Below are 14957 nucleotides of genomic sequence, written 5' to 3' on the forward strand. Positions count from 1 at the left end.
TGCCTTGGGAAATTCCCATCTTGACTGAATACTATGTCAATATGGTACATACAATTCCTCACAATTATAGCACCAGTAATCCCAACATACAGAGATTGTCCTTTGGCTAGTGTAACAAAGCGGTAGAGCATTACACAGCTTTTTCTTTCCTACATCTTGGAAAGCAAAAGGGCAGTATTATTTATTAGTTGCATTTGTATCGCTTCCAAGGAGCTTGCAGCAAAGTACATGAGATTTCCTCAGTATAAAGTTTCAAACTTCTGGCCGGAAGGGAATCGCTACCAGTTTCATAGTTAATGACTCTTCTTCTTTCTGCAACACTGAAGAGTATGGCCCCATCTGTTGGATAGCTCCTTCCCAATAAAATTTCCAAGATCAGAAGGACCTTCTCCAGGTAAAAGAACAATACCTAACCCCAGCAAGCTGACATAGGAGCAGCTGTTATTTTCTGACCAAGAAAACAAGATAGATTGTTTGCACAAGGTAGCACAGAGGGGAAGACTTCCTGTTCTTAATGTATCTGCAAACCTCCACAACAAGTGCATTCCTTATTCTGCATGTTTTGGATGTGTTTGGACGCAGAGATGCGGTTGTGCAAGGCTGATGCTTAAGGCAGTTAGACACCTGGTTGTGTGCTCTGCACACAAAGTGCCAAGTGTAAGCAAGTGTGCAAAAAATAAACAAGGTAAAATCTGATTGCATAAATTTACAGACCAGGTGAGGATCATATTAAGTGCGACTAATACACGTCTGAGGGAGATAACTTACTGATAATAGCATGAAGAAGATTGCTTTAAACCATCACTCAAAGGCACAGAACATTAATGCTAACAAGTTTGCCTGCCAATGAATTCATTTGGGTGTTAATCAGAGGCTCCATTTTTACTGGCATTTCTAATTTAGTGCACAGAAAATCCATTCGTGCTGCAAAAAGTTGCCTAGTTATTGAAATGTACCTTTTTGCTGCCTGCCTTCTCCTGCCTTCTTAAATGGCTTGTTTCTTAGGCTCCTGGCACCCAGTAATGAACCCTTTTCCTGCAATGATTTACTGAAAGGCATATTTATTCTCTCAAAGTGGTAAGGAATGGTAGCAGGCCATGCTGCCAGAAGCTGTGCTTTACTATCTAGATCGTCTTGCTAATACTTTCTTTCCCACACTGTCACTTCTAATGTTTAGTTCTTAGTTCCTATAATATATTATACCAAGTGCTTAAGCCTGGCTCTAACTTTAAACCTATGTTTAGCCTGTTTACTATTTAATGTCAGCGAGATTTAAAGTAAAGCCCATTATTATGCATTATCTTGAGCAGAGAGACACTGCAGAAAGAGAGTCCTAACAATAAATTCCACAAAGTCCTCATCATTATAGGTGAAATCCAGCACACAGGTAGGACAGAAATCTGATTAGTGTATGCAGGATTGCAACCAAGATAGTTAAATAGATAGATATATATATATATTTGCTTTTCTGTGGCTACATGTAATTAGGCTAGACTCATTAGTCTTGAAAATTAGGATATATTAATTGCAGTAAGTATTAAATGCTCACATTTGTTCTTGAAATTCTGCATCAGAATTCAGTTTTCACACCTCTATATTAACCTTGTTTAGTTTTAGTCTTCTTATATATTTATAATATTTCTATACTATTAATATTCAAAATCCCCAAGTGATTCACATAACACACAATAAAACAATTTTTTAAAATGAATATCTATATATACAACATTATAACAAAAAACACAAAGTAACAAATGGGATTCTATAGGGGGTTGCCCTCCCATCCAAAACAGGTTGCTTCCCTCCATTCAGATCAGCAATACCACCTCCATCTTATCTGGTTTACGTTTCAACTTGCTTGCCCTTATCCAAACTTGTTTGCTCTCATTTTCTTTAACTCAGAAATGGCAAACTCTTGAATAACGGAAACCTCCCGATCAGAATAAAATATTGGCTGCGGAATATTTTCCTAGCCTCTATGCCAAGCAAAAATGTGGGAAGGTGGGGGAAGCCCACAACCCTATCTCATATATTCATGATTTTCCATATCCAGCATTTTTAGCTGTGCTAATAATTCTGCTACTCTACGGCCCTACCGCTGAGCCTGTTCAGGCAAAGCTATCTTGAAGCTGGAATCCAACTGTCGTACATTATTAATTCAAGCTGTCTCTGCAGTTATACACACTCAAGAGAATATCCAGCGGCCCAGTCCCATTTTATTGCAACACCAGCAAAGGGAGGTCATCAGCTGGAGCACAAACCAGCAGTGGCCTCTCTCTATGTCAGGGGCTGGCAGAAGGCAGATTGGCACTGGGTGGAAACAGCAGCATTCTGGGGCAGGGGTGGGCATATATAAAGCCCTTGAACTATTTACAATGAACTAAGGCAGGGGTGAGGAACTTGTGGTTCTTTCAAACGTGTTATATACTGAAGTTCTCACCCTGGGCCAGCAGGGGGATACTGTAGATAGTTATGCAAATGAAGGATTGAAAGTGACGGTTCAGTGATTGGATAGTTTTAGAAAGTTGTTACAGTAACGTGGTACTGGAGCTCTATATAAGCAGGCTGACTTGAGTCCTTCAGTTCAGTTCTGTTCTGGCCTCTGAATAAACAAGAGCTGTTGAAGAATCACTGTGTCGTCTGATATGTTCACCCACAACTTAACAAAACTCCACCTCCCAGCAGCCCCAGCCAGCCTGGCCAATGGCAAGGGATGATGGGAACTGTACTTAACATCTGGAGGACCACGGTTTCCCCTTCCCTGCAGTGAGTCTTCCACCTCACCCTGAGATCATGCACTCCTGCCCTGACGCCATGTGGCAACTCTCCAGCAGGCCATTTGTTCTAAGAAGAATTGGGAGGAGAAAGAATCTTGGCAGGCCAGACATGGCATATGGGCCCCATGTTGACTTTCCTGTTCCTTGTGGAGAAAATGGAGGAGATGAAGTGGCTCATTTCCTAGTATTTTGCTGCCTTTAACCACATACTCTGTGGAGATTGTTTTTCCCCCACAGCGGTCTCCTACCTCCAGAAGTACTGATCTAATATGACCTCACGCCAGGAAGTGAACATGGCCAGGATGCCTGCATGGCAATCACAGTCAAAAATGCTAAGTCAAGAGAAATAACTTGCTCATCTCTTGCTATAAGGAAAACCCAACAATTAAGAAACTGTGGCTTTAGAAGCAGTACATATTGTATGTGCAATACAATTCTCTCTCTCTCTCTCTCTCTCTCTCTCTCACACACACACACACACACACACACAGAGTGAGAGAGAGCGCACTAAGTTTTCTGCTATGATCCTGTCTACTCCTGAGCTGAGAACTCACAGACATATTTCAAATTTAAAATAATGTATGTGTTTATGTTAAAGCTCTGGTTTACAGTTCACGAGAATTTGGCCCAAGATCTTTAGAATTCAAAGCTCCTTTTGTTGCATTTTAGAGAACATTCCCTTAAATAAGTCAATTATTTCCTCAATTGTTTTTTTGCTTGTCGTTTGGTTTTATTCATGGCTTTTTTTTTTACTCTTAGAGGATATAGGAAGAAAACTAAAATTTTTAACATGCAAGCAACAGACAGACAGATAGATGAAAGATCTGGGCAGGGTGCCAAAAGTATTGTGTTGTGCAGTTCCTTTTCAGCTGTAAAAACAATCTCAACCCTGAAATTCTGCCATACAGTCATAAGATTAAATATATATATATCCCATGTGACCATACTAGGATCTGCAAATACAGTCTCTCTGTTCCTTGCAAACCATTTCCACTTGTCTAGTCCATGAGAAAGAGAAAGGGCTTTTTTGTCTGCAATTCTGAATTCATGAATCTATTCTTTTTTATTGCTCCTTCATTATATAAGGCTGTTTTAGATTAGTAAGAGGAGTTCATAAAATTGGAAGACTGAGCCCTTTTCACTATTTGTCTGTTATGTTCCATTAGCTCTAATTGTATAAACCTAATTTAAGATTGTGATTATAAAGGTTCTCTATTTCTATATAATATTCTAACGATAATATCCAGAAAGACAAATTGCTTTGATTTAAGTCTTTAATAACATCCATAAGGTTGCAATCCTAAACATACCTACTAAGAAGCAAGGGTCATTGGGCACGGTGGGACTTACTTCTGAGTAAATACAAATAGGGCTGCCCTGCAAGCTTCTTCCTTGGTTAATAAAACTCTAGCCATGGACGAAAGAGTTGTATTGGAAGAGGCAATTTCTGAAGTCTCCCTAGGTTTCAGAGGTGGCTCTTTACATTGGGGAGGGGAGATAGGAAACAAATTTTTGAGACTGCAACCCACAGGGCACTTTGCCAGCCCAAAGCATTCACCAGAGGCTTCACTATGGAAAATAAATGAGCAAATTGATCCTATTGAACTATTGCTGCAGTGGCATGCTGGCAATCCTCTATTCAGCTTTACTCCCTACAGTGGAGACTCTCATCACACTGTGGGAGTTCAGAGGGCTCCTCTCCCTTGCCAACACCTCCTGATGCCATAGAAGAGCCCATCATTCAGAGGGCAAAAGAAGGTGGAGGGATCAGCAGAGAGGAGAATCACAAGGGGAATGGCATGGCTACGGGGGCAGCTAGCAGCTGGTTCTCCCCATCAGATGGTCCAAGAAGAAGGGAGAGACTGAGAACGAAGGATTTCTAAGCTATCTGGCCACCATAACCAAACATGACCACCAAGGCCCAGCAGTGTGTAGGGGGCAGGTTGGGCTGGTCTAGGCTCCTTCTGAGACCTAGGCCTTTGGCCAGTGCCTGACCTCCTGGATTCCACATGGTCAGAGAGGAAGCCAGAGGGGAAGGAACTGTGACACTTTCCACCAGCCGAAGCCAAAAGGGTGTATGGATCAAGATTTCCTCTCTACCTGATGGACGCATACTATAAGGGTAATAAAGTGATAGTCACAACCCTGGGAACAAGGCTTCCTGTCCCTAGACCATACTGCCTGTGCCTTACTATAACACTACCATGTTGCACAGGGGAGGAAAGATCCAATGGATGGCATAGTGGCAGCAACAGACACTGGAATACAGTCGTACCTTGGATCCCGAATGCCTTGCGAGTCGAACGTTTTGGCTCCTGAACACCGTAAACCCAGAAGTGAGTGTTCTGGTTTGCAAACGTTATTTGGTACCTGAACGTCTGACATGACTTTTGCAGCTTCCGATTGCCTGCAGGAGCTTCCTGCAGCCAATCGGAAGCCGCGCCTTGGTTTTCGAACGTTTTGGAAGTCGAGCGGACTTCTGGAACAGATTCCGTTTGACTTCTGAGATACCACTGTAATTTCCCTCTGAGGTGTGAGCAGTTCACTGCAGCATTAAATCAGACCTTAAGATACAGTGGTTGATTCTCCCATACATATATGTAATACACATAAAGTAATGAAAATTGAGAAGTGGTCTACAATCAGTGTTGTAACAGAATGCATAAATGTGATTAGCAATTAAGATAGGTCATAATTTCATTTTCAGGAACCATGTAGGTGAAATTACATGACGACTGTGCATGACAATCTTCATACCAAAGCCTGTGAATTTTGTGTGGCATGTGAGAGTACAGTGGAACCTTGGTTCTTGAACTTAATCTGTCCTGGAGGTCCATTCGACTCCCGAAACTGTTCAAAAGCCAAGGCGCAGCTTCCAATCGGCTGCAGGAGCTTCCTGCACTCAGGCGGAAACCACGTCGGATGTTCAGCTTCCAAAAAACATTCGAAAACCAAAACACTTACTTCCGGGTTTTCAGCATTTGGGAGCCAATTTGTTCGTCAACTAAGCTGTTCGAGAACCAAGATTCCACTGCAGCTGTTTCTTAATAAACACAGGGGCTATTTGGAGACTTGAGAGGAGTGGGAGGCTGCTTTGAATGCGCTACACATGAGCATGCAGTTGGCTTGTGTTTCTGTGAAACAGCTGTACTCTCACATTGAGCATCTCTGTACACTTGCCCTTCAAGTGAATGTACAGTGGTACCTTGGGTTACAAACACCTCAGGTTACAAACACTTTGGGTTACAGACTCCGCTAAGCCGGTAGTACCTCAGGTTAAGAACTTTACCTCAGGATGAGAACAGAAATTGCACAGCGGCGGCGTGGCAGCAGCGGGAAGCCCCATTAGCTAAAGTGGTACCTCAGGTTAAGAACGGCTTCAGGTTAAGAACAGAAATCCGGAACAAATTAAGTTCATAACCAGAGGTACCACCATATTGCTATTGTATAGCTATCTATCTTATTTGTCAGACAGAGATAGATGGATAGATAGATGATAGATAGATAGATAGATAGATAGATAGATAGATAGATGATAGATACACAACAGCAATACATTCACTCTATCTATCTAATATAATTTTTGATTAAATGGACAAAAGTATGGAATTAAAAATGACCATATTATTACAGTACATATTAATTTTAGAACTTATACTACTGACTTTAATTAAGTACTATAATTACCTCCATTCTGCATGTATAGCCTCAGGTCCATGAGAGTCCTAAAATGTGTCAGGCTATCATAAAACCACTTCCATGTCATAATATAAACCAGCATGCAGCTCAGAAATTTTCTTCAATGAAATGCATAGAAAATGTGCTGTTGCCTGAATGACAGATTTGTTTGTGGGAATCTTCTTAGGACAGCTCTAGGACTATAACTGAAACTATGTTTCATCTGTTCACTGTTTTGCTTACTTGCCAATTTTGCTGCCAAATATCTGAGTCATCAGTAAAGAGGGATAAGAAAATAAGACCAGTATGTTTTGTGGCTTTGAGGAAACCATTTTTATCCTGTGCAAATTTCAGATCCAATTCTGGACATAATAAAACAAAAATAAGGCTGTTTAAACTTGTCAGGACAACTCAAGACACCTAAAGCCATTTTAACAATAGTATTACTATTTATCAACAATACAACCAAAAACTTGTATTTAATTCCACTGAAGGCTTCAAAGGTAGTGAAGATTTAAGGGCCAAATATGTCTTGCATGTAAATATGTGTAGCCACTGTAATATGTCGCCCCGTTTTCAATTCTTCAAAATGCTGTTGAAATTCTGTAACATGTGTTTGTGTGTAATTGATGTGTGGGAGTGTGTGCAGCTAGCCCCAAGACTCTATGCAAACACACAGTTCAAGCTTTAAAATGCCAACTGAGATATTCTGAAAAGTACCTGAAGAAACCCTCCATGCTCATGGCTGATTGGAATGTGCTTCTGGCTTTCTGTGAACCTTGGATGATAAACCTACAGAAATATTAATACAATGAAACCAAAATTAATCATGAGGTTGCGGTCGTTTGCAGAATTGCAGTGCATAATTTGAAACAAAATGCAAGCAGGGTGTGGTGCCCAGCAGTTCCACCAGCCTTTGGTTTCCCCGGAGTTTTTTAAAGCAAATTTCTAGTTCTTCTGACTAGCAAAAAGTTGAAACAGGGTGTACAAGAGAAGCCACTAACTGGAGGTTGTGAGGAATCTCCTAGAAACACAGTGCAATGGTTGAACTCGTTTTTGTATGTTAAAGACACCAAATTCAATCCCCTGGAATTGAAATCCATGTAGGACTTGGGTGAGGGACGCCCTCCATCTTCAGCCCTGGAAAGCCACCAATGGTTTAGTATTTGCTTCTTTGGACAAGAAAGGCTCCCAGAGCAGCTTAGAAAAATAGCGAGCAACATAGTCCTCACACTCAGCCTTACAATCTAAAAGAGACAACGCCCAAGGGGAGAAAACGGGATAAGGAATGAAGAAAAAGCAACGCCAGGTACCAGCTCGTAAAGTTATCAGCTTTGATGGACACAGATCAAGAAGTCTGATGGGATGATTGCCACCAAGTGACAGCCGAGGGAGAGCCAGAGGCAGCTGGTCTCTCAGCAGAAGCAATGCAACAGGCCTGCTTCCCTTCTCCCCCTCTGCTCTGTAAACTGATGTAGTAACTGCCACTGTGTGAAAAATAGTTGAATCTGAATTATTTTTTTAAGAATCAGTTTGTGGTTGTAGGGAAGGGGCGCAAAGGACAAGTTTTAGTATAGTTTTTCAGGGAGTTTCTTTGAACAATTCCCAAATTCCTCTTCGTTGCTTTTTACCTGAAGACCATCACAGAAGCAATAGGATTAAGGATTTCTGAAATGTTGACCATCTGTCCACAGACTGCCTGCTTCTTCCAATCACAGCTTCTGGGGAATAATGCTATGACGGGGCTTCAGATTTTGTGATAAGGTATGAAGCACAAAGTCTGCGAGGGGAGAGGTAGGGGCACACGGCAAAGAGGGAAAGCCACTCTGTCACCACCTACTGGTCTAAATCGGTATAAAGCAGTTTTCTACATTCTTCAGACATCCCTTAACCCGGAGAAGTGCTCTGCATCATCTTATCCACACACCATTTTGCTCACCTGGTTTTGAACTAAGCTGATACTGAAATAAGCCTGCTTTTAATACAGTTTGACTGTTGCATTCGAATGATCACTATGCATAGTGTATGTGACACCTGTAACTTAATTTGCCATGTACTCACAGAATCTGGCATCAGTGGAGCTTAATTTCAACTATGTGAGGGGGTGAACTCCCCAGGCAGCAAAGGGTCTTACTTCCTGCAATACCTGCTGCATGCTTGTATCTGATTATTTACAATTTTGACTGCTCCAAATCAGAAATGAAACCTGTCTCCTCAAATGCCAGGTTATTGTCAGGCACACTGAGCTATCCTCAGAGAGGAGATGGCATGACTCTTTCTTCATTCTGCTCTTAAATCCTTCACAACCATCATTCCCACTCAGTTGGGCATTTATGCAAGGCAGCCATGTCTGCTACTTTTATTTCATTAATCTACAAAATTTTGCCTGCCAATCTTCGTTGTTGTCCATCACTATTGTGGCTGAATTTCTACCACTGGAAGAAAGCTAATGGTGTAAAAACCCTCACTTCTGGAACAGAAAAAAAGCAGAAATCCTGAAGATCCCAATCTATCTCCTTTTGTACAGATACCACAAATTGTGACGCTGCAACCCTTTGCACACTTACCTGAGGGTAATCCTCATTGAACTTGGTGGGGCATACTTCCTAATAAATACGCATAGGGTTTCACAGCATAGTAACTTAACATTTTTCCTTTCTAAGCCAAAGTCTCATATGAAAAAAGAAATGTGGCAAGAAATCAAATAGAAAATGCAAGTGGAAGAGGGTTGGGGTTTTTTAACCAACCTTTATTTTTTAACAGGGCTGTGAATGATCCCCCCCCCCCCAAATCACACCCTTTAGTTCACTGGAAGCCTACAAACACCAGATTGGGAAAAGAGAAAGTGTTAATATGATGGTGTCTTTAGTAAAAGCAGAGGACCAGCTTCAAGTACCATCATTGCCAGAGAGAAAGGATCCTGGATAGTTGGATTAGGAAATCATAATCATTATGTAATTTGTACCCCACCCATCTGACTGGCTTGCCCCAGCCACTTTGGGCGGCTTCCAACAGATATAAGAACACAACAAAACATCAAACATTAACAACATCCCTAAACAGGGCTGCCTTCAGCTGCCTTCTAAGAGTTGTGTAGTTCTTTATCTCCTTGACATCTGATGGGAGGGCGTTCCACAGGGCGGGCGCCACTACCGAGAAGACCCTCTGCCTGGTTCCCTGTAACTTCACTTCTCGCAGTGAGGGAAAAGCCAGAAGGCCGTCAGAGCTGGACCTCAGTGTCGAGGCTGAATGATGGTGGTAGAGATGCTTCTTCAGGTATACAGGGCCTCCATAACTCTTGCCAAACAGATTTGGCAGCTGCATCTGGGGTAGATTGAGTTTGACACAGCGATGCTTGAGGAGTTCATTTGGTTCATATTCTGAAGTGAAATGACCTGAACTGAATCTAATGTATGGATTGGAATGTGGCTAGCTATCTTTTGGATCCTGTCATTTTCTAAGATTCTGCCAGAGCACATAGTTGTGCCTACTGTGTGGCGGCGAAAGCAGCAAAGAAGGCCTACATCACTGCTTCCATCATGTCCTCAAGAGCTCTTCAGGGTGGTCCATAGGCTGTTGACACCTATCTTAGGGAATGAAGCCTTGAACACCTCAGAGATGGTCTGCGAGTTGCTTTCTGGGCATTTTGAGGACAAAATTGTTTGTCTCCTTAGTGATCTAGATGTCATGACTAATTCAGTCCAAAGTGAGGTTTCCAACACTCCACCAACCCATCGGGAGCAGTCATTGGAGCTTTTGGAGCAATATGTCGTCAGTACCCCAATGATACCCAACTCCATGTTTCTGTAACATCTGAACTGAGAATACTTGAGAAGGCCCTGAACCAGTGTCTGGATGCAGCAATGGGATGGATGAGCGCTAATAGTGTTTGAAGCCTGGCAAGACAGAACCTCGGTGGGTGAGTAGTTCCTGGGTCCAGGAAGGTGCTTTCCCTGGATGGAGATCATGCTCTCCTTGAAGGAGGAGGTGTGCTGTTTGGAGGTGCTCCTGGATCTATACCTGTCTATCTATCTCGGTGGTGGTGTCCTTGGTGGCTAGGAATGCTTTAACCAACTTTGGTTGATAAGGCAGCTACATACATTCCCGGATCAGGGTAGCTTGACCACAGATGTCCTTGCACTGGTAACCTCATAGTTGGATTACCACAACACACACTATGTGAGACTACCCTTGAGGCTGGTCCAGAGGCAGCAGCTGGTGCAGAATTGGGTGGCTAGGTTGTTTGTGGAGGCAAAGCCACCACAGAACACCCTGCTTGCAGGATTTGGCCTAGAGCCAATCTGCTACCGGGCCAAGTTCAACGTGTGAGAACTAACCTAAGGCCTTATACACCAAGTTATCTGAGAAACATGCCTTACATATCCCAGTAAATTGCTGTGGTCGAGCTTTTCCGGCAAGTTCCAATAATCACAGAAGCCCACTCTACAGTAATTTGGAACAGAGCTTTGAGTGTGGCTGTTCTGTGAATAGCATTCCTGTTGAGATACAGCGCAGCTGAAGACATTTTTGTTCTGACAGCCTTCCCAGTTGGTCTTTTCCACAAGTGTCTCCTTGTTAGGATTTCAGGTATTTGCTGTTTTGTGTTTTTAAACAGTTTTTAATCATCAGTTTTTAATTATCAGTTTTTAATCATCAGTTTTTAATCAGTTTTTAGGTCGCCATGAGACAGTTGTTGAGGTGGTGATTTATAAATCGATGATGATGATAATCTTGCCTTTGAAAATGTGCAGTGTTATGAGGTGGCCTTTAAACAAAATGGCAGCATTATTTTGAAAGTGTGTGGCTGTCACAGCATCAGCCAGGCTTTCCGGCCACTTGGGAAAAGCTGTTACTGGTAGAGTAAGATGGGAACTTTTAAAAAAAGCCAATACGAGGACCACCTTATAAAACTGCAAGTACAGATTTAATTTTTAAAAATCACATGGATTTTTTTTCAACAGCACATTAATATGGAATTAGAAATAAGAACATGTGAAAGTGGCGTGGTCCAGAAATAGACTGCTCTGTCCGCTTCTTGGAACTTTAAGCAAATGTTGAGGCACAGAAATTTAAAAGCACAGAAGCTTAAATAATGGCATGGCTCAGAAGAAGGCATCCCCTCGTATCTTTCATTTGCCATGTTTCTGTTAAGACACTGTATGTGGCTTAAATTCAGTTGTTAGATTACTTTAATGCAATCAGAAGGAGTGGCGCAGCAACAATGGAAGGTGAGAAAGGAAAGGGGCTAGGAAGTGGAGATTTGGAAGCTAAGACTGGAAACAGAGAGGTATCTTATGGGTGGGACAATCACATCCTGTCAGATTTTGAGGGAAACCTCCATTACTGATGCCATGGTAAACAGATAATGCAGACAGGGCCAAACTGTTTTACAAATCTTGCTTCCCTCTCTGAAATGTCAATTCACGTTAAAGCAAAACTGGGCAATATGCGAAGTGTGCTGATGCATTTCATGTATCTGCTTTTTTAAAAAACAAAATGAGCAGCAACCAGAAGGGAAGATCAGAACCAGGATTGTGCTGCCTCAGGTGGAAGTTAAGACTTTCACACAGCACTGTGGCCATTGAGAATATCCCCTACCTGAAGCTGCCATACATCTTAGGAGGAAGACCTCTAGAGGAGGGGTCGGCAACCTAAGGCCCTTGGTGACCCTTGCCATCCCCCCCCCCCCCGCCTGCTCTTACTGTCACGGCGCAGTGCGGCACAGGGACCGACTTCCGGGTTAATGGCACCTGTGCGCATGCACACGGGCGCTCCTCTGACCTGAATGTGCACTGGAAATAGTGTGTGCCCACACATGCGGGACAGAGAAGCACCTGTGCGCATGTGCACACGCTATTTCCGGTGCACTTCCGAGTCGGAGGAGCGCCGGAAACGGCATGTGCGCACAGGCGCTCCTTCGACCTGGAACAGCGCACATGCGCACACGCTCCAGCCCATCCTCTGACAGAAGGAGCATCAACCGGCCCATCCTCAAATAAGGTTGCCGACCTCTGCTCTAGAGCTAAGGATAGCTTCCCTTATGGGGGGAAACAGTTACATGAAATATGTAAAAGCATTTCACATAGCATCTAGTTTGGGCCTTAGTTATACAGTAGTTTTCAACTACAATAGACCAGATGATTAACTAGTTTGGTAAGGCAAAAATTTGAATTAAGTCCCATTCTGTCTTATATTCATTATCTGGTAGATAGAGATGGCAGTATCTTTGACTTTTCTACACTGATAACTAGCTAGGTAATAAAGAGGTCAAATTTTTCTGGTTAACAAAAATATAGGAAAAACAGTGCCTTTCATATTTACAGAATTCTGCAGGCAGGATAAGATCTAGGCAACCGACAGAAAGCATTTCGTTGCTCTAGTGCCCTAGTGTATTGCTGTGACATACTAAATTTATAAATAGAACTTGCCGTCAGCCTGCAGAGGCCCCTATAGCTTCTCAAAGCACTTCAGAGCTAGATGCTCAGGGAGATAGGGAACGACAAAGACATGTTCTAACATAGAGCAAGATGAAAGGGAGTGCACTAGTTGGCTGGTAGCAAGAAGCAAACACCAGAGACAGCCTTGTTTCCTGGAAACCTATTCACAAGATCCACATGGGGCACACCCAGATGTGATATGAGTATACCTGCACACGAGCTGGTATGATATGAACTGGTGCTTGATTCTTCTCAGCAAGGCTGTCAGCCAGCAGTTAAGGCGCCAGGGCCAACTTGTGTAAGCATCCACTCTGCCTGAACCTATTGTGGATCACTCCTTGGTATAGAAAGCTTTGACTGTAAGCAACTGGAGATGACCAGGATCGCAGGACAGGAAGGCAAGCAGAAGTAGAAGTCTCAGCAACTTCAGTATAGCCATGTAGACTTTGTGGTTGCCAGCCAGCTGTTGTGAACAAGGATGCTTTTCTGTCGTAGTTTTCCTTACTGGAAATAGGCCAGCGTTCTTTTTGGCTCAACTTTATAGTAGTAATCAATGCCCAGCAGTGTGTGGCTGGTGATTTTTTTATTTTAGTTAAGGAGAGCCAGTAAAGGTAAATGGCATTGCTAAGGCCTTCATGAGAAAAACCCTCTCGTTTTCATAGCCAAATTCTCTGGCGTTGCATTTGCGCTGGCATTCTTCTATAGATCTTCTTTGTTCCCCACCCCCGTACGATGTGCCTGCATAGCTCAGTTGGTTAGAGCATGATGCTGAAAATTCCAAGGTTGCAGGTTTGATCCCCATACGGGACAGCTGCATATTCCTGAGTTGCAGGGGCTGGGCTACAGACAGTCCTCAGAGTCCCTTCCAACTTGATTCTATGATACCTATGATGACTCAAGTTGCTAAACATTAACAGGCCGGAAGCAACTACATGCGGATAAGTAAATCCCACCTGCCCCTTTGAACACCTTCCTTGTGTTCACCCCTTTTCTTCCTCTTCTTCAGCTGCAGATATTAATTAGAAGATTCGTTCCACAGGATTATGCACCTAGCCGCAGTACATTTCAGAGGATATTATGTCATCTATAATTTTTTTCAATGAGTCAGAAATTGTTTTAGGCTGCGATTCAAAAATTCCCATTAATTTCAGCAGATTTTATTCTACAGTAGCTGTGTGCAGGTTTGCATCCCAAAGTGATTTCCATTGGTCACTTTCTTCACAAGGTATAGATCTTGGTGGCTCAGTTAGTGCACACAAGTCTGGGACTCCTCAAGTAACTATAGTACCGCCTTGTGTTCAAAAAATTATGACCTCATGTTTTGATTAGAGCTAATATACAAGCTTTGCTTCCTATTGCAATAATATGGCAGTGCAGTGCTATTTTCTTTGCTATCGTTAATTCTTCCCACTTCAGCTCATCCTATGGTTATGTTGGTCGCCTTCCCCTACTCCAACTAAAGTAGCTAACTAAAAGCTACTTAATATATTAAAGAAAAGTCAGGGTGTGGACAGTGGAAATGCATTTCCATTTTAAATATGGCATGAAAAACCTAGCCAATAAAGAAGAAAAATGTAGGAATTCTTAAAACTGAAAGGCTGCAGCCTGCAAAAGAAACTAGCTATACTACCTACACAGAACACACAAGCTAGAAAAAACTTGTTCCTTACCATAACTTGTACTTGCTTATGTAGGGCCATAATCTCGGAAGGAGTTAAGAGCCACTTTGCAAAGGCAAATCATTACTGTGAACAGGCTTGGGGACAAACTGTCTCCCAAATATATCATGGATAATATACCACCATTTACAGGAATGGATTAGGATTGTACCCATGCAGTGCAATCCTATTCTGGTTTACTTAGAAGAGCTCAATGGGACTTACTCCCCAGTAAATGTGTATAATATTGCAGCCTTATTTATATTTTGATTTTGTAGGAATAAGACTAAGGATTCACTCAGCGCATGTGGTTGCTCTTTTCTTCCAGAAAAGCGAAATTATTTTAATTGTTTTTATTATTATTACTGTATTTTTTAATTTATATGATTGTGGTTTTGTGCCATTGA

This window comes from Podarcis pityusensis, assembly GCF_964106645.2.
Source record: "Podarcis pityusensis genome assembly, chromosome: 11".
NCBI classification, from domain to species: Eukaryota; Metazoa; Chordata; class Lepidosauria; order Squamata; family Lacertidae; genus Podarcis; species Podarcis pityusensis.